Consider the following 21,059-nt stretch of genomic DNA (forward strand, 5'->3'; position numbering starts at 1 on the left):
ACTAATGAACTAGTGAAAAAAACAAAAAAGAAGTAGGCACACAAATACAGAGACAAACTGGTGCTAACTAGTGGGGGAAGAAAAGGCAGAGGGACAGTATACAGTAGGGGATAAAAAAAGATTGTTATGGGATTATATGAAATCGTGTATGTGAAACTTTTGAAAACTGTAAAGCATTATAGTATGAGGAAGTAAAATAAAATATCAAACACTTAAAAAAAAAGTTCCTAGGTATGCAATTTCAGTCTTATTTCTTAAACCGGGATTTTAAATTCTTAAAGTTACTGAGCTAGGAACTTTGTATACTTTAGTCATGTAATTGTCACAACTGTTGTTGTGGCAGATATTGATATTATCCCTCCACTTTACAGGAAAATAAAAACTTCAAAGTCACACAAGTTGTAAGTAAGCCAGAAGTCAAGCTCAAATTTGTTTTCCTCCTAATATAATGATTTTTCTACATTGTCACACTGACTCTTTAAACAAAGGAATTAAAAAATATTTGTATTGTGTAATTATTGTAGTACCTGTTGTCTAAAAGTTCATTTTACTTTTTCAAATACACCACAGTAAGAATTTTGGCCATTAAATTTGTTCCATAGGAGGTGCAGAAACAGGCAGCGATGGAGACATTTGTTTGATATTCTAGTAAATTTCAAATTCCATTGAAAATACTAGCAAGTAGTCAATGCTTTCTGAAAAATTTGCTTTTTAGAAGCTCACAAAATAGCCTAGCAGTAATACTACCTCATCCATTCCTTTAGTAGCTCCAATGTATTCATTCTCTGGATAAATTAAAGTAGCATTAATAATAAGGCTGTAGAACAGTTTTTCAGTTAAATTAAAATGCATGGCTAAGTTCAAGTATAGAGACAGACTTCATAGATTCATAGCATTTTAAGAGTTTGAAGCAGCTACAGATGTCAACCTGTGGAGCTCTTCTTGGTCCACCTACACCGTTTGTCTCTATTTGTACTTCAAAATTTCTTTGTGATCTATAAAAAAATACCTACAGTGACCACTCTTTGACACTGGATTGGATTAGTGCATCAGAGGAGAGTCACAGAGGTCAGCCTGTCTCACTCCAACACTTTTCACTCGGCTCTACTCTTTCCTCCTTCTGTTTTGTGGTCTAACTATTCAATATAATATTCTTTTAGGCATCTCATCAGTATCTTAACCCAGGCATGGGAAATATGTTGGATTTAGTAGTAAAGTGTTTATAGGAAATACCATAGCTGTTAAAGAAGCCAACATGTTTTGTCTTTTCTCCTACTTTAAGTTGCTCATCTTCCTGCATTTCTTTCTTTAGAGCCTTAAAATCCCTCCTCTTGACTCTGGAGGGGTCCAGATGTTCTCCTTGAATTATACATGTCTGAAGCATGAGTAATCCATATGCAATTGAATTACAGAAATAAGAAAACCGTTTATGTTAGTTTCACTGGACATAGAGACCTTAAAAATACTAAAGCACAGCTGCCTCCCCCACCCTATCACTCACTCCCCTGCAACACACACACACACACACACACACACTCAAATACACACACACACACACTCAAATACACACACACACACACACACACACACAATAACAGGTGGGATGACTGGTGATGGCAGGAAGGAACAGAGTAGCATTTTTCCGTCACCCGAAGTTTTGAATTCTGGAAAGGAAGAATTGTTTAGACTAAGGGCAGTGAGAGAGTTTGCAGGGATATCTCAGAGAAGAGAGATCCTAGTTCAGAGTGATTCCACGATTAGAATACGGGGCAAGCAGTAGGTTGGTACAAAAAGAACTTCGTTTTCTCGAGAATCAAATGAGATGGGCTGTCCTTAAAATCCCTGTAAACACTAGCAAAATGTGAATGAGTGACAAGATGAATCGAGTTTTTCTGTAACTTGTACATACGCATGTATTATATCTGCATATAATATAGAATTCATAGCCCCAATGCCTTTGTAGTGTGAAAAACTGCATGTGTACCTTAGGCTGTTGGCTAAAGAAGACTTTAATGGAGAATGGAGAAATGTCAGGGAAGATTGGGGCCCCTGAGGCCATGATGTATGGGAGAGAAGGCACCCTCTTTTTCTCCCTCCCTTTCTCCCTTTCTTCTGAAAGCATGTTTAACTATAGTTAAATGTATGAGCAATGACTATGATAGAATCAAGGGCTGGGTAGAGAAAAAAAATGCATCTCTTAGTTCAAGAAGCCCTTAATGGGAAGGAAAAGAATAGAGTTAGAGGGTTCAGATTATTCTAAAAGGTTCCCAGTTGTCATAAATCACATTATGAATTTTGGTTCTTAGTTAATGGTAAACTGTGGAAGAGTTACTTGGGAATGACAGGTTTTAAAACAGTACTTACTGAGCAGATACTGTATGTCAGGGCATTCTTTTAAATGCTTTATGTGTAATTTGTTTACTCCTGTCAAGATTTCTGTGAGGCATGGATGCAGTTATTCTTCTTCTATCAGATATAAGGAAATGGAGGGAAACTATGCCTGCAGTCAGCTGTGGGGTTAGAGCCTAGCTATTGGGGCTGTGTGTAGTATGTGTAAGGCCTGGGGAGGAGGAGACAAGGTAGGAGACTGTTTCGCAGGTGTACATGTAGGTGGGAGCTAGTGAAGGCCCAGTGGTGAGAATTCTTCTCATAGTGAGGCCAGAAAGTTCCAGAACTGGTTGAGTAAGTTTCTGGTGAGCAGCCTTGCTGATTCCGGTCTTCCTACTTCCTTGCTCTTGCTTCTGTCTCCCGTTTAGGATTCTTCTGTTGCTTTTGTTTCGGTTTTCTTCTCTCCCATTAATAATGCTTATTTACTCATAATTTTAACAAATATTTGTCAGGTTTTTAGTTGGTGTGAAGCTACATTAATTACTGTGCAGTTACAGAAAAGAAAAAAAAGAGAGAAACATAGTCCCTGTCTTAACCAGGTGTATACAAATAAGATAAGTGCAGAACTTGTAATTCAAGTCAGTGTGAGAAAGGCCATGAGAATGATACAAACTTCTGGTCAGACATGTTCATGTGTATACTTCATCTTCCATTTGTATTTCTCAAGTGATTTGAGAGAGCTTCATCTGGTCTGGCGAGATCTGCAGCTCCCTGGCATCTCAAAGGTCAGAGCTGGGCCCCTCATAGGGCCATTAGGTAGTCTATTTTTAGAGGTATAGACTACTTACTGTCCCTGACAAACACAAGCCCTTCCCAACTTTCCCAATATTTTGGCCTTAGAGAAAAAAAATTCTCATAAAACCTCATTCTTATCTGCTCCTGGACTGTAAGTTCCTAAGGACAGAGGCTAGGCCTCCCTTGTTTGTAGTACTTACGTTCTGACCTTCCTTGTGTAGAATTGGCCCATGATGTGTGCTGAAATATTTGTTGAATACTGCATCTGAGGGTGAAGCTTTTACCCAAGAATTAGGAAAATTCTGCCCCTTTACCTCTGTCCTCAGGTGTGACAGGTATCCTAGGCAGAGGAGAGGATTGCTGTTCTCCACTACCTTGCTAAATGAATGGAGTCAAGGAGGTATAGTGTTTGGGGTCTTAATGGGGTCTTGCATTTTTAAAGGTTTACATTTACTTCTCATTTTGTTCACCAAGGCTTTGCAGGCCATGGCCCTGCAGAGAAGGGAGGTTTCAGTGATACATGTACCTTGTAGGTGAGGGGAGCTTTGGGGGCCCAGGGCATTTCATGGGCTGTTTAAGTGACTGTGTGTCTTTTCCGGTTAGAAGTCATCGTATTTAATATTGATATACTGACTGGGGTCGCAAAGAGTCGGACATGACTGAGCGACTTCAATTTTGATTTCAATTTCACACTGACTGAAGCAGTATTTCACTTGTTGGGCAATGAGTGGTTTTCCTTTTCTTTGTTAAACCATTCACTCTGTTTTTATAATTCTGTCTATTCCCAATGAATTCAGATTCCTTTTATTTCATCTATTTCATAGATTGGGAGTGAATAGCATGTTATCAAGGCTACTGGTAAATTTAGCTTTAGCCTAAGTTAGTGATATAAATGAGAAAATCATTTGAAAGTTACTTGAAACAGAGCTTAACGATTACAGTTGCTAGTTTTAAAAAATATATTTACTGGGGTACCAAGTACACATTGGCAATTCATTTCACAGTGAGAAAAAAAATTTGTGATTTTTTCTGGAAAACATGAAACATCCCTGGAAAAATTCAAAACAGATATTTGCATGTAGAATAGCTATCTCTCATATATATTCATTCATTAGTAGTAATCACTAATATTTACTGTATACTTACAGATTAAGGTGCTTTGAACACACTCACTCATCAGATCTTTTCAGCACTCTTTTTTGGTCCTGTATTTAATAGTTTCTCGTAGCTGATATAACAGATTACCAAAAACTGAGTGGCTTAAAACAACAGAAATTTATTCTCTCACTGTTTTGGAGGCTGGGAGTCTGAAATCAAAGTGGCAGAAGGACTGCATCCCTTTGGAAGCTCCAGGGGAGAATTGTTCCTTGCTTCTTCCACCTTCAAGTGGCTGTTTGCATTCCTTACGGCTGCATCACTCCAGCCCCTGCCTTCATGGTCATTTTCTCTCCTCCTCTGCATGTCTGTGTCTTCTACTCTTCTGTCTCCTACAGGAGATTTGCCTTTGGATAGAGGGTCTACTTGGGTAGTACAGGATGATCTCATAACAAGATCTTTAGCTTAATTACATCTGAAAAGACCCCTTTTCTAAATACATACCATTCACAGGGTCTGGGTGTTAGGGTATGGACTTATCTTTTTGAGGACCACCATTCAATCCATTACAGTTACATACTCTTATTACCCAAATTTTCCAGGGAGGCACTGATTGAGTGGGGGTTAATCTGTTGTGACCAGAAGCTGTGCCTTTCCACCACCACACTGAGCTGCCAGTGCTAATTTATTCTGCTTAGTCTGTAGATAGTCTGTTTTGAGACATTACCTGTATGATAGCTAGTTCTTTATTTAATTAGGAATTAATTCACACTTGGTAAATTTTTTCTACTTGTTACATAGTGTCTGTTTTGGGATGTATATGCGTAAGATTCATTGATGAATTCTCTTGAAAAAGATGGGAGTTACTGTGCCATGGTTAACTCCAGCAGAATAAAGGCAGCATAGACTAGCTTTTCTGGTTCAGTGAGACCAATCAGAAGCATCAGAGTTCTAATCCTGACTTCATTGCTTCCTAACTTCAGGACTATGAGCAAGTTACTTCAGTTCTTAAAGCCTCAGTTTATTTACTCATAAATTGGGAACCTCTATTTTGTAGAGTAGTTAGATTAGTTGAAAAATTAAACCTCAGCATTTAATAAGTAGTTTGCCAAATCAGGGCTTCCCCGTGGCTCAAATGATAAAGAATCTGCCTGCAATGCAGGAGATCTGGGTTCAATCCCTGGGTTGGGAAGATCCCCTGGAGAAAGAAATGGCAACCCACTCCAATATTCTTGCCTGGGAAATTTGTGGACAGAGGAGACTCGGGGCTACAGTCCACAGGGTTGGACACAGCTGAGTGACTATATTTCATTTCATTTCATTTCATTGCCAAATCAACTATACTTCAATTAAAATTAGTTTACCTACATTAAGCCTATAAGGTTTTAAAAACTATAATTGCAGTGTATATGAATGTTTTATTTAGTCCTCTTTACTTTTAATAAAAGTCATGATTTTTGTTTTTATTTTTATAGATTTTTAAAAAATTAATTCTTATTGGAGTAGAGCTGTGTTACAAGTGTGTGTTGGTTTCTGCCATACAGCAAAGTGAATCAGTTAAACGTATACATATATCCACTCTTTTAGATTCCCTTCCCATTGAGGTCACCACAGAGTGTTGAGGAGAGTTCCCTGTGGTATACAGTAGGTTCTCATTAGTTACCTACTTTATCGTAGTATATATGTCAATCCTAATTTCCCAATTCATCCCACTCTCCCTTCCTCCCATTGTTAACCATAAGTTTGTTTTCTACATCTGTGTCTCTCTTCCTGCTTTGCAGATAAGTTCATCCATACCATTTTTCTAGATTCCACATGTATGTGTTAAGTGATTTGTTTTTCTGTTTATGACTTAACTTCACTCTATATGACTATCTCCAGGTCCATCCATGTTGCTGTAAATGGCATCATTCCATTCTTCTTTTTATGGTTGAATAATAATTCCATTGTATATATGGACCACATCTTTATCCATTCTGTTGATGGACGTTTAGGTTGCTTCTATGTCCTGGCTATTGTAAATACTGCTACAGTGAACATTGGGGTGCATGTATCTTTTGGAATTATCGTTTTCTCTGGGTATATGAAGAAGACTGAGTGCCGAAGAATTGACGTTTCTAAACTGTGGTGTTGGAGAAGACTCTTGAGAGTCCCTTGGACAGCAAAGAGATCAAACTAGTCAATCCTAAAATCAATCCTGAATATTCATTGCAAGGACTGATGCTGAAGCTGAAACTCTTAATACTCTGGCCACCTGATGTGAAGAGCCAATGCTGGGGAAGCTAGAAGGCAGGAGGAGAAGATGATCACAGAGGATAAGATGGTTGGGTGGCATCACTGACTCAATGGACATGAGTTTGAGCAAGCTCTGGGAGATGGTGAAGGACAGGGAAGCCTGGTGTGCTGCAGTCCATGGGGTCGCAAAGAGTCTGACACAACTGAGCAACTGAACAACAACAACCTCTGGATATATGCCCAGGAATGGGATTGCTGGGTCATGTTAGTTCTATTTTTAGTTTCTTAAGGAACTTGCATACTCTTCTGCATAGTAGCTCTACCAATTTACATTCCCACCAATAGTGTGGGAAGGTTCCATTTTCTCCACATCCTCTTCAGCATTTATTTTTTTTTACTTTTTGATGGTGGCCATGGTGACTGGAGTGAGATGATACCTCATTGTAGTTTTGATTTGCATTTCTCTAATAATTAGTAATGTTGAGCATGTTTTCATGTGTTTTTTTGGCCATCTGTATGTCTTCTTTGCAGAAATGTCTGTTTAGGTCTTCTGCCCATTTTTTTGATTGAGTTATTTGTTGATGTTGAGCTGCTTGAGTTGTTTATATATTTTGGAGATTAATCCCTTGTCAGTTGCTTCGTTTGCAAATACTTTCTCCCATTCTGTGGGTTGTCTTTTCATTCTGCTTATAGTTTCCTTTGCTGTGCAAAACCTTTTAAGTTTAATTAGGTCCCATTTGTTTGTCTTCATTTTCATTAGTCTAGGCAGTGAATTGAAGAAGATCTTCCTATGATTTATGTCAAAAAGTTGTTCTGCCTATGTTTGCCATCAAGAGTTTTATAATATCCGGCCTTACCTTTAGGTCTTTAAGCCATTTTGAGTTTATTTTTGTGTATAGTTTTAAGGAGTGTCCTAATTTCATTCTCTTACGTGTAGCTGTCCAGTTTTCCCAGCACCACTTATTGAAGAGACTGTCTTTTCTCCATTGTATATTCTTGCCTCCTTTGTCATAGATTAGGCGGCCAAAAGCTATACTTTTTAAATAGTTCTCTATATTACAAATGATGGAGCTTGCTTTAGAAAAAAAAATTTTTTTGGCTGTACCCTGTGTCTTTTGGGATTTTAGTTTCCCAACCAGGGATTGAACCCCAGCTCTCAGTAGTGAAAGCACAGACCAGCAGGGAATTTCTCGAGCTTGCTTCCTTAAATTAAAATTTTAATGCATCAGCATCTTTGATTATCCATGTACATATGTGGTATATTTTTAAAAGCCTAGATAATATTTGCTTTGCCTATTTGTGGCATCTCCCTCAGTACACTTTGGTTTTATTGTTTATGCTTTTTTAAAAAGATCGTTCCTCTTACTCAGTTCCTGACACACATACCAAAAAGGGAAAAATTATAAGGAAGAATGTTCCTGAGATCACAATATTGGATTATTGTACTCAGCATTTTGTGAGTGCTAGCTTCTTCCTAAGGAAACATTCTTGTTAAAGTTGGAGGTCAGTGTTTCTTTTTAAGAGTCTTTAATGTTCCAATTCTAAATAATTCCTAGATGGGAAACATAACCATCTTTCATTTATTACCCTTTTTAAGTAGATGTTTATTGAGAGTACTGGATGCTGAATAAAACAAACAGCCCCAGTCTAGTTGTTCTTACTTATTCTTGTTTGTTTTTCACAGTTGCATAAGCCTGTTTGATAGTAAGTTCCAGTTGTGCAGATATATTTTTAATCTATTTTTCTGATGAAAAGACTGACTTTTTTCAGTCTTTTCAATATTGTCTTCTCTCACCCTACTAAATTCCTGAGAACTGAGACATTTTCAAAAATATGTATTTTGGGAAACAGCATTTTTTGAAATATGTCTTATTTTTTGGTATTTTATAAAAACTTGTTAGACTGTAGTCTTAACATAATCTGTCTTGAATAGAACTGTTGTTTAGATAATTCAAAACCTTGTAAAGTTGTAGGCCCAGTTGAGTAGTATTGTAAATATTTGTTTTCCACTTTTGTGCAGATAATAATATGTGCAGATAATAATAGATGCAAAGTTTTTGACCACTGGTATTTATGATGCTTGCTTCCAGAAGAGTATATTATCACAGAGTTGAATGGAGTGATGGGTTTTTAAAAATTATTCTGACCCAAATGATATTGCATTACTCATACTGCTCTTGCTGTTAATCTTTTCCTGGAGTAGAAAATGGTTTGTTCCTACCACAACCCATTTAAAGATCCTCACCAACTCATTCTCACATAGGTGTACACCCATGTGCACACACCCATATTTCTATTCAAAGCAGAATGGTTTCAAAGGGGAAGTAGCAATGCAGAAAAAGAGGTTCCACTTAGAGAAGTTTATGTAAGTAGCAGTTCCCCTTTGCATTTACTTCTTTTTTAAATTGATATCAAACAAAAGCTACAGGCATACCTTGGAAATACTGTCGGTTTGGTTCTAGAGCACCACAATAAAGTGAGAAACATGAAGTTTTCGATTTCTCAGTGAATATAAAAGTTATATTCATACTATTTTGTAGTCTGTTAAGTGTGCAATAGCATTATGTCCAGAAAACAATGTACATACCTTAATTAAAAAGTACTTTATTGCCAAAATATGGAAACTTTCATGTGAGCTTTCAGGGAATCATAGTAGTAACATTAAAGTTCATAGATCACCATGACAAATATAATAATAATGAAGAAGTTTGAAATATTGTGAGAATTGCCAAAATGTGATGCAGAGACTCGAAAGGGGCAAATGCTGTTGGAAAAATGTACCAATAGGCTTAATGGATGCAGGGTTGTGACAAACCTTCAATTTATAAAAAAAAAATCACAATAAAGTGAAGTGCAGTAAACGCGAGACAGGATCTACCTGTATTTGGAAATCTTTTGGAGTTTACTCTGAAAAGGTTCCAAGTGTATTGTTTTTCTGTAATTTTACTCTTAGGAAATACATTAATGTGTTTAATATTTATCTAATATTAAGTATAAATGAAAACTTCTGTTATCAATAGAAAATGTCTGAAACATAGATGTTCTTGATTTTTTTTTAGCATTTCATCTAAAATTTGAGGTAAATTTTCAAGTATAAAGCTAAATTTAATCTATGGGGAAAAGTATGAAAGCATCAGGCATGTAAAAATGTTAAAGTATAATGTTTTAGGATCTATTATACATACATAATATATTATATATAAAACTTATAATATTTACCTAATTATATTCAAACCTAGCATTCCTTTTGGCAATAGGTCATTCCTCTTTCAAACCTAAATATGTAATGGATTTAACATATTTGAAATTGCATTTGGGTTATATTGTGGTTATCTCAATTAGCATCATAACATAAAGTTTTATAGTAACTGTTAATAATTTTAAGCTTAAGGAAGAAAAACATTTTTCTGTAGTTAGTGGTAAAGTTAAGTTATCCCTAAAACCTCAAGGCATAGCTAATTCTGAATAACTGGATTTTCTAGATACATTGACACTAAATATCTCAATTCTTTAAAATGTTTACTGTAAAATTTTCAAAAATGTCTTTCAAAATGATCTCTCTGTGTATTAGTTTCTTATTGTGGCTGTAACAAACTACCACAAGTGTAGTGGCTTAAAAAAAGTCACAGATGTATTGTCTTACAATTCTGGAGATCAGAAGTCCCAATGGGTCTCCCTGAGCTGAAATCAGAGTGTTGGCAGGGTTGCCGGGTTTCTGGAGGCTCTAGGGGCAAATCTATTCTCTTGTTTTCAGTCTTCTGGGGGTTGCCTGCTTTCTTTGGCTCCCATTATTTCCATCTTTCAAGGCAGCAGACACTACAGAGCCTCCCACCTCACATCTAGCACTGACTCTTCAGCCTTCCTCTTCCATATTTAAGGACCCTTGTCATTATATCTGGCCCCCTGGATAATCCTGGATAATCTCCCTATTTTGAAGTCAGCTGATGAACAGTGTAAACTTCACCTTAAGAGTACCTTAATTCTCATTGCCATGTAATTTAACATTGATTATAGGGGGCACCATTGGATTGTCTATTTGGGCCATTATTCTGCCTACCACATTTTGCTTTCTTCAGTTCAGCTGCTCAGTCATGTCGACTCTTTGCGATCCTATGGACTGCAGCACACCAGGCTTCCCTGTCCATCCCCAACTCCCAAACTTGTTCAAACTCAAGTCCATTGAATCAGTGATGCTATCCAACCATCTCTTCCTGTGTCATCCCCTTCTCTTCCTGCCTTCAGTCTTTCCCAGCATCAGGGTCTTTTCCAATGAGTCAGTTCTTCGCATCAGATGACCAAACTATTGGAGTTTCAGCTTCAGCATCAGTCCTTGCAATGAAAATTATGGACTGATTTCCTTTAGGAAGGACTGGTTGGATCTCCCTGCAGTCCAAGGGACTCGCAAGAGTCTTCTCCAACACCACAGTTCAAAAGAATCAATTCTTCAGTGCTCAGCTTTCTTTATAGTCCAATTCTTACATCCATACGTGACTACTGGAAAAACCATATTTTTGACTAGATGGAACTTTGTTGGGAAAGTAATGTCTCTGCTTTTTAATTTGCTGTCTAGGTTGGTCATAGCTTTTCTTCCAAGGAGCAAGTGTCTTTTAATTTAGTCTTTAGTGTCTTTTAAAATAGTCTGCCACTGTTTCCATTGTTTCCCTTCTATTTTCCATGAAGTGATGGGACCAGATACCATGATCTTAGTTTCTGAATGTTGAGTTTTAAGCCAACTTTCTCACTCTCCTCTTTCACATTCATCAAGAGGCTCTTTAGTTCTTCTTCGCTTTTTGCCGTAAGGGCGGTGTCATCTGCATATCTGAGGTTATTGATATTTCTCCTGGCAATCTTAATTCGAGCTTGTGCTTCATCCAGCCTGGCATTTTGCGTGATATATGATATAAGAAGGCATTTTTGCCTTCTTAAAGTGTTGAATTATGTGTGTCGAGTTGACTAATTATGTAGATTGCATGAGATAGGAGGTCTGACTGATTTATCTTATCACCATCTACTACCTTAGAGTGATTAAAAGTTGCTTCCAGGCTTCCTCAGCTTGGTTGGCGGGCCTTCTCTGTGGTTCACTGGTACTTTTTGTAGATTGACTGTACTTCTGCAAACATGGTAGGGATTTTTTATACCAGAGTCACTAAGGGGTACTGTTGGGATACAGATCAGTGTTTGTTGGGATATTGATCGGTGTTTGGACACCACTTCTTGCTCCTGGGAGTAACAATGCAATTAAATAATTTTTCAGTTGTTCACTCTTTTTTTCACTGAGAAGCCCATTCCCATCCTTATTGTCACATCTCTCAACAATACCCCACTTGATGTATTTGACATCTGGTTTCTTAGGGTGCCAGTTTTTTAAGATGTCTGATCTTTATCAGATTCTAGTTTTACCCTGGTCTGTTTGCTGTCTGCTGCACCCTTTGTTCTTCATATTTTTTTCCTTTGTATACAAGAGTACATTTTTGTATTTTTGTTTTTAAGTTGAGGACATGGAATTTTGAGTCACTTGCAAAAGGTTACACATCAGTGGCTGTTGAAGGGTTTGACCCCAAGGTCATTTAGTCCAGGAGAGCCCAGACGTACGGCTTCACTGAATTGCTAGCCCACATTCATTCCAAACCCTGAGCCTTTTCTTTTTGAAATCCGTTTATCATGACTGTTTAATAAAGAAGGCCTTGCAACTAGAAAAGAGAACCTTAATAATTTCGTTTATCACCAGGAAGATAGAAATAAGATGGACTGATACTTTCACTCTGCCTTACCCCTTTTGAAAGGCTGAAATACAAATCTGAGGGATGATGCCTGTGTTTTAGTAGATTCAGTAGAAACAGTTCATATACCCCCAGTTCTCAACTTGGGAAGAGATAAGGAATTGAGCTGTTTTTGTGACAGCCTTATAAGGGAAGATAAGAGAGGAAATAAAGGGGTGAACCAAAAGACATCAGATATGAAGTGCCTGTTTACTCCCTGTGAGTCACTCACATTATTCTAGTTAAAAACATGTTAGGAATTCATCTAATCTTCTTCAGGGCACACCCACTTCCCTCTAAGCCCAGTATAGTTCACAGATAAATTGGTCTTTCTCAGCTTACCACTTTTTGCTATGCAGTTACCTTGCCAGTGGAGATTTGACGTCCTGCAGCTGGCCAAATATCCTATTCTCAGTTTCTTCCTTATATAAATGAGTACCTGACTAACAAATAATCTAATCCTAAATGTTCCATTGCCTTGACAGGATTTCTATAAGCTGAAAAAGCCAACTAAGGTACTCAGTACATGGTGATGGTCACTTTGTCCTCTAAGTCATGTTTTGCTTTATTTGACTACTCTTCTTAGTTTCCTACGTTCTTGGTTTCCACAAATGATTATTTGCAGAAAGCATCCATTTTATGCATATCTGCTCCCTGTCCTAAAGTTTAGGATACTCTATGCAGAATTAATTTTCCTTCTTTTGCATACTTGTCCTCTGTTTGGGCCAATATAATGCCTGAAGCTTCATATTAGGAGGTTCTATACAAAGTATATTAAGTGAAAGAAAAGTGAAAGTGTTAGTGGGTCAGTTGTGTTTGACTCTTCGTGACCACATGGACTGTAGCCCACCAGGCTCCCCTGTCCACGGAATTCTCCAGGTAAGAATTCTGGAATGATTAGCCATTCACTTCTCCAAAGGATCTTCCTGACCTAGGAATCAAACCCAGGTTCCCTGCATTGCAGGTGGATTCTTTACCATCTGAGCCACTGCTACTGCCACTGCTAAGTCACCTCAGTCATGTTCAACTCTGTGCGACCCCATAGACGGCAGCCCACCAGGCTCTGCCATCCCTGAGATTCTCCAGGCAAGAACACTGGAGTGGGTTGCCATTTCCTTCTCCAATGCATGAAAGTAAAAAGTGAAAGTGAAGTCATCTGAGCCACTAGGGAAGCCCATAGAATATATAGTTAGTTGCTAAATGACTTCTGTACTCCTTAATTTTTCTTCCTTCCTTCCTTCCCCTCTCTCTCTCCTTAATTTCTATCTTACTTTATGGATTCTTTTCTCTTGTTCGATTACCTGTTTGTATGCATTCTTAGAAAAGGCCCTTGAGGGACATGACCTCTGACAGTTGGAACTTATATTTTAACATATTTATATTTCTTTAGTTTTGGATTTTTCTTTTAGAAGGAGAGAATGCATAATAATTATTCTCTATATTGAAAAATGTACTAGAAATCAGGATCCATAATTGGAGACTATACTAGAAACAAGGATTCATGCTATTTGCTTCTATTGTCAACTTGGAAGATCTAGAAATCTTTTATGCCTTATTGATTAAACCGTAAGAATGTTTGGAGTTACTTAAAGAGATTTGGCATCTCAGTAGTTCAAAATATTTAAGTCATTATTCTTGAAAGTAACTACTGCCTCTAGCAAAAGTGTTTAAAGGTATATATATGATAATTTGGAGCTGGGAAAGTTTAGTTAAAATGTCTTGGCTATAACAAATTACTACTATCTGAATCTCCTGGATAAATGAGTTATTCTCTCTAGCTGAGTGTCAGAGCTGAAGTTTATCTGGGTAGCATTTACTTGATTTCTGTATTAGAAAATGCATGATTTGGCTTTTCTGGGAGATCAGAATGTTTTTATAAACAGCATTTACTGTAAGGGACCAAAGATGCCCTTGTAAGTAGTGACGTGCTGTAATGAAAAAAGTTATTATTTAAAAAAAAAAAAAAGACTAGCAGAGTAGAAAGGGCTTCCCTGATAGCTCAGTTGGTAAGGAATCTGCCTGCAATGCAGGAGACCCCAGTTCCATTCCTGGGTCGGGAAGATCCGCTGGAGAAGGGACAGGCTACCCACTCCAGTATTCTTGGTCTTCCCTTGTGGCTCAGCTGGTAAAGAATCTGCCTGCGTTGCGGGGGACCTGGGTTCAATCCCTGGGTTGGGAAGATCCCATGGAGAAAGGAAAGGCTACCCACTCCAGTATTCTGGCCTGGAGAATTCCATAGACTGTAGTCCATGGGGTCGCAAAGAATCGGACACGACTGAATGACTTTCACTCACTCACTCACTCTCACTCAGCAGAGTAGAAAGCAGGCACTTTCTTGTCCTCCTACTCTTCTGCATCACTTGCAGTGTCATGGAGTGTGAGAGACCATCCCTGACAAGAGTAAGAATTCCAGCTGACCTTTATTTATTCCAGTGCTTGCAAGTTTTCCTCAGGCTTCATGAAGACATTGCATCATCTTCTGTCTTTGACATATGACCATATCACAAAGATCTTGAGCGTTTTTTCTCTTTCTTCTTTGTAAACAGAAGTTTATATGAAGTTCAAACTGAATTCTCTAGTTTGAACTGAATTCTGAGTATTAGGCTCATTAACCTTTTGTAATACTCTGAGAGTTTTGTATTTTATCTGTATGATGGATCAGTTCTTGAATGAACTTTTCTAATAACATTCACCTTGCTACTGGGTGCATAGGAAGTGGTGAAATCAGAACAAGAGCCAGATATGAGAACACCTGTCACATAATTAATAGTATCTAAATCATCGTTCTACTGATTTATATATATTAACTCATATAACACTCATAGCAGCTTTCCTGTGTAGTACATGGTAGTCTTATTCAGTACTTTATGTGTGAGCCAAGTAAAGCACAGAAGGATTAGGTAACTTGCCTGAAACCATCCTTTTAGTCAATGGCAGCACCATGCTGGCTCTCCTGTCGTATCCTACCCTTAGTTGAACAGATACATCTTTAGTGTGACATTTTGGTGCTCCTAGAGACCGCTGAAATCTAAATGACGGTCAGCTTAGCTCCCTCCTGTCACCTATCTCTACTCACCCCTTCCTTCACACACACACATCCCTTACACCCTGCAAAAATACCCTACGGCCAAAATGTTAACCGTGCTACTAAATTTAGATTGTACTTTGACTCAGTGTTCTATTTTCTGATCCTTTTCTCTGAAGTCAGCGTTGTATAAAAGCTGTAAACCAATAAGCACACCCTCTCTTTTGGCACAACGAACGAAGCAGTCACTTTCCCCAGCCATGTTTACTTGCTCTGTTAGTCAGAAGTGGCTTCTTTATTACTGAAGAAGGGGTGTTTTGCCAGCTTCTTTCCTCATTTATTCTTAACCACTTATTAGGCATCCCTGGGCCAAGTTCTTTACAACTGTTAGGAGAATGGAGATTGGTGAATTATAGAGTGATCAGAGGCTTGGAGTCTAGAATACCATGATTCTAAAATTCTTCAGTAAATCTTCAGGAACATAAATCTTCAGGAAAATGATAATGATACCGGTGCTAGTGGTAAAGAACCTGCCTGCCAGTGCAGGAGACATAAGAGACACGGGTTCAATCCCTGGGGTGGGAAGATCCCCTGGAGGAGGGCATGGCCATGCACTCCAGGATTCTTGCCTGGAGAACCCCCAAGGACAGAGGCGCCCGGTGGGCTACAGTTCATAGGATCACAAAGAGTTGGACACAACTAAAGTGACTTAGCACGCACACACAAGTACCTTATGTCTTTAAAATGGTTTACAGAATATAAAGCTTCTATTTATATGCTTCCTTGCTGAAGTCAGTGGTATAATATCTGGCATATACACAAATATGCTCATATTAATTTTATAATAATAGAGTATTATAAAATTATAAATGATTGAATAGAATTGTCATCTGAACACATTTTCTTAACTTACTTATTTACAAGATTTGATTTAAGACATCTCTAGTCTTAAATATCATTTTTGTCCTAATCTGTGATTACATGTGAATTATATTTCTATATGGAATATATTTTATTCTCACCTTTTGGATTCAAAACTACAACATTTCAGAAAGATTTATGTATTATCTATTTAGTAGAAACCTTTCAGTTACTTTCTATTATATAAAGACTAACTGAATCACAGAAGATAAGGAATTTGAAAGACTTGTTAGCAATCATTTAACATGTGCTATTGTCCTTGTAAAATTATTTTAAGCTCTACTTGTTGTCACACACTGAAGGATAAAGGAAACAATGTGGCTTTGGCTGGAGCTTATCACTTCTCAGAATAACTTTGGTGTATTATCTTTAGTGGCATTTTAGCTTAGTTGGCCCACTTCAAAATATCCATCAGAGACACCAGAGATTGACTTAAACTTTGAAGACTTGTGGCTGCATACACATCTAATTTTGGAACCCTCAAAGTTTGGAATTTGGAAACTCTAATTTTGAAATTCTGCCATGTCTGACAACAGTTCTTTCTATTTGAGGGGCAAAGGGGAATAGTTCTGATATTTGTAATTAATGATTTTAAAAATTACCTCTCTTATTAAAAATTACTCACCAAAAATATTTTGGCATTTTATTTGTACAAGAATTACTAGAAAGAAATCCATGAAAATAGTGTGTAACCTTTCTTGAAAATACATTCTACCTGAACTATGAAATCAAGATCCTTATCAGAATAAAATTAAATATAGAAAGGACTAAGAGAAGAAATGCCAACAAAAGCAGAAAGAATAGAAACTCGAACTTTAAACATGTCTGTTTAAAAATTCAAATGAAAGAGCAAACACTTCAGAATACTTGAGTTTAAAAAACTTTAAAGAACGAAGGGAGAGGATTGCCCTACAGTAAATCACAACGTAAAGACAAGCGCAGTGAGGCTGCAAAGTCATTTTAATTTTTAAAAAATCATTCTCAGCTTCTGCTGGAAAAGATCATTCTCATCTCAGACTTTTCTGGCTAGTCTGTCTCTGGCTCAGTTAAATCCACAAGTCCCCCCTGCCGTGAAACTATTTCATTTATTAATTAGCATTTATTTAGTAAATTTATTGTGTACCTGTTTTGTGTCAACCATTCTGCCAAAAGCTAAGGAGAGAAAAAATGGTAATCTGAGTGAAGGCTAGTGGATTTGCTGTTTGCACAGGGCCCTGTGAGCTGCTTGTACTCAAGGTGGCCTAGTGAATTTGTGAGTGTGCAGTATATCAAAGGGTAACCCTTAGCTCCTCAAAAATTAAGGTCCTGAAACTTATTATTGAACTTAAAAAGCTCGAGGCAGATTACTGGGTTCCATCCCCAGAGATTTTGATGCTAGAATGAAGTTTCTCTCCTTCCAGAGCCCATGTAGTTAACCTCTGGCTCTTACTGCTTGTTTATTTATCTCCCCCAGTAAATGTTAAGATCCTTGAAAAAAGAATTCATTTCTTATTCAGCTCTGTAATATCTCCTACAGACCTGTTGTTGTTGCTTTACTAAGTCGTGTCCAACTCTTGGGACCCCATGGACTGTAACCCAGCAGTCTTCTCTGTCCATGGGATTATCCAGGCAAGAACACTGGAGTGGGTTGCCATTCCCTTCTCCAGGGGATCTTCTTACTAACCCAGGGATCAAACTCATGTCTCCTGCATTGGCTGGTAGATTACCACTGAGCCACTAGGGAAGCCCCTACAAACCTGTAACAGAGTCTTAATATGCAAGAGGTGCTAAAATATGCATAAGCATGAGGAATTAAGTCCAGGTAACATAATGGTTTACCCAACATAATGGTTTACTGAACAGCCTCTATGTCCAGTATATGACCCATAAAGGAAAAAAAAAAAACAACTGAGGTCAACTCAGAAAGGAAAGTCTTCCAGTGCAGCTGCAATATAAATTGTTCTCTAAGAGGATATGGAGGAGTGGAAGAAGCTTCCTTTCTTTTTGCTTTAGGAAATGACATTCATTCTCTGAAGAGGGACTGATTGACTTTTTTTTACCAATATATGGACTGATTATTTCTTGTATATTAAATAGTCAAAGGTATTGTAATGTTCACTTAAATAAGGTAGATTTTTTGGCTCTACCTAATGATTTTAAAGCTTGCTAAAGCAATCCTCAGGAGCTGCCTGTTGGCTCATAAGAGTGTGCTTCTCTAGCTGAGACGACATGGACATGGATATGTGTTTGTTTTACTGCTGTGAAAAACACATACTTTGGAGATTCTTTTTTGTGTGTTACCAAAGTTCACTATTTTCAGAATCTGAGGAGCTCTGTATCCTTTATAAGTCATATATTCCATTTAGAGGCAACTGTTTCATGACAGTGTAAGATATACTCTATTATAATTTAAAGATACCACAAGTTGTCAGGTTGAGTGGCTGAGAGATTTGTTTAAAGAAATGTGGACAACATTCTTGTGGTTGGAAAAAATAGGAAGAAAATTAAATTATTGTTTAAAAGCTGTTTTTAAAGCTCTGTTATGAAATGGATTTTATCTGAGACTTAGGTCTGTTTTTAAAATAAAAATTAGAACAGACTAGATTCTTTTTTTGAGCTTTATGATGTTTTCTTTTATTTTGTATTGGAGTATAGCCAGTTAATTAACAATGTTGTGATAGTTTCAGGTGGACAGCAAAACCACTCAACCATACATATATATATGTATCCATTCTCCTCCAAACCCCCCATCCATCCAGGTTGCCACATAAAATTGAGCAGACCCTGTGCTTTACAGTAGGTCCTTGTTAGTTGTCCATTTTAAATATAGTAGTGTGTACATGTTGATTTCAAACTCCTTAACTATCCCTTTCGTCCACCCGTCCCCCCTGGTAACCATAGTTCATTCTGTAAGTCTAGAACAGACTAAATTCTAACTCTGTAAGTATCATCTAAGTAGGAGTCACATAAAGAGACAGTATTAACTTCTGATTATGCATTCTGTGACCTCAGTAGAGTGTTTGTTGACTAAGTGAATGAAAATAGATATAAAGGTCTTAAATATGACAAAGTTTTCTCTAAAGGTGAAATCTCATTTTAATGTATACTAGTGTTATATAAGTCAGAATAAAAAATTTTTCCTAAGCAAAATAAATAAGTAAAATAAAATGGAGAACATAGAGAAGGAAAAGATTTTTTTCCCTCAGATTTTGCTTCAGTGGAAGCAAAACAGTGGATATTTGCTACTGGCTAAACAATGATTGCTCGAGTTTCATATGGTATCAATAGGAAAAAAGGCCCATTAGGGAAACTTTAAGCCCATCTATGACACAGTCATAGAGTCTGGAAAGGGCTAGACAGGACTGGGTAACTTTAGGTCGTCTGGTTTACCTAGTGCTTCTGGAGCAGAAAGGGAGTAGCTGAAAATGTAGTGAAGGTATGTATGTTGATAGATACGGGTTTCTTTTGTTTTTCAGTAAACAATTTTCTTATGTGATATTTGAAAGTATTAGGCATAAATTCACTCTTTATATATATTACTAATGTTTCTACCTTATTTTACGTTTTGAATCACCAAATGTATTTTTAAAACTTTATTTTTAATCAAAATGTTTTATGCAACTAGTATAAGAATTTAAAAGGCTTACTTACAGAAAAACTCTCCAGCAGTCCCTTTTCTGCACCTCCACCTATCTATTCTCTTGCATCAGAGACAATCAATTATTTCTTTTGGTATTTACCTTTGTATTTCTAAATAATCTTCAAATGCTGGCTCTTGAATCATTGGTTTTAATTATTATTCACTAACTTCTTTCAGTAGGTAAGAATTTTACCTCCTAGCTCTATTTCTCTAGCTGATTTGTCAATATCATCATTTTGGGAAGATTATTTAGCAATATATTTTTAAAAATCTATATCCAATCTTTTCATTCATAGAATATAAATGCTCAGTTTTGGAGAATTCAGTTTATCAATTCAACAAGAACACCAACAGTGTCCCACAGAGACCACTTTCAGGTATTGTGGGTCCTAAGGAAGCATGTGAACTATGGCTCTCCCACTCTGTGACTTAGCTTGGTGTGCTGGGCCGGTGACTTCAGGCTCTTCATTTCCATATATATACACATATATACATTTAGCATTTCAGAGAGTATATATAGATGTGGCATTGGAGGATAAATGGATTAAGTAAGTTTGTGGGAAATGGGAAAATATTTTCTGAAAACAATTTTCTAAAAAAAAAGCACCCTTCTTTCACATTATATATTTATTTATATTGTTCCACAAAGTTATCTCCACAGATAATGTCTTCGCAATCACATTCTCTTTGCTAGAGATGAGACATTCATCTTTCCTTTTATTATTGGACTTAGCATCTATCGTCTTTATACAGATTTCACCATTTTATTACTTAGTTAATTGCTTTTCTGTGTCCCTTTATGTGGGTACATGATGTGTAATCCCTTTAGAGTCCATCTTCTATTAAGAGATTACAAAATCATTTGCGTTTAAGTGGCTTTCAAATTAGTGCTGTTGTGTTCCTTGTTCTCTGTTATCTTTTATTTCAAGCACTTTTCTCTTTAAAAAAGTATTTAGTGGCTTCTTCCTATTTGTAAAATAGTTACACCTTTCTTGAAAATCATTTGGAAGATGCAGAAAATGAGAAACTCATGTACCATCCAGAGAAGACAAGCATATTTGGTATGTGCTCTTCTAGTCAGACTGTATGCACACAAAGATAATGCCTTCTCTCAACACATATTGGGGAATATAGAGGTGAACAAGATAGATATGGTACCTGCCATCACAGACCTGCTACACTGGCTAATAAAATAATCAACATATATTAACATGATTCTTTAATTGTAATTCTGACAAATGCACATGGTATAGGAACACAGTCTTTTAAATTGAAGTATAGT

At 37.1% G+C, this 21,059-nt stretch overlaps 1 protein-coding gene and 1 long non-coding RNA gene across 51 annotated transcripts in view; one reads left to right on the top strand and one right to left on the bottom strand.

Annotated features, from left to right (window-relative positions):
* Positions 1–21,059, top strand: part of PDLIM5 (PDZ and LIM domain 5) — a 317,004-nt gene that overhangs the window by 177,618 nt on the left and 118,327 nt on the right. The window lies entirely within an intron of this gene.
* LOC145547005 (uncharacterized) lies at positions 10,171–14,180 on the bottom strand. The gene is made up of 2 exons (XR_014083447.1): positions 13,309–14,180; positions 10,171–13,100 (listed from the first exon to the last, which is right to left on the bottom strand). It is a non-coding gene; the product is annotated as an uncharacterized LOC145547005 (long non-coding RNA).

This window comes from Giraffa tippelskirchi, chromosome 1, assembly GCF_054371585.1.
Source record: "Giraffa tippelskirchi isolate mGirTip1 chromosome 1, T2T-mGirTip1v1.2.pri, whole genome shotgun sequence".
Lineage (NCBI taxonomy): Eukaryota > Metazoa > Chordata > Mammalia > Artiodactyla > Giraffidae > Giraffa > Giraffa tippelskirchi.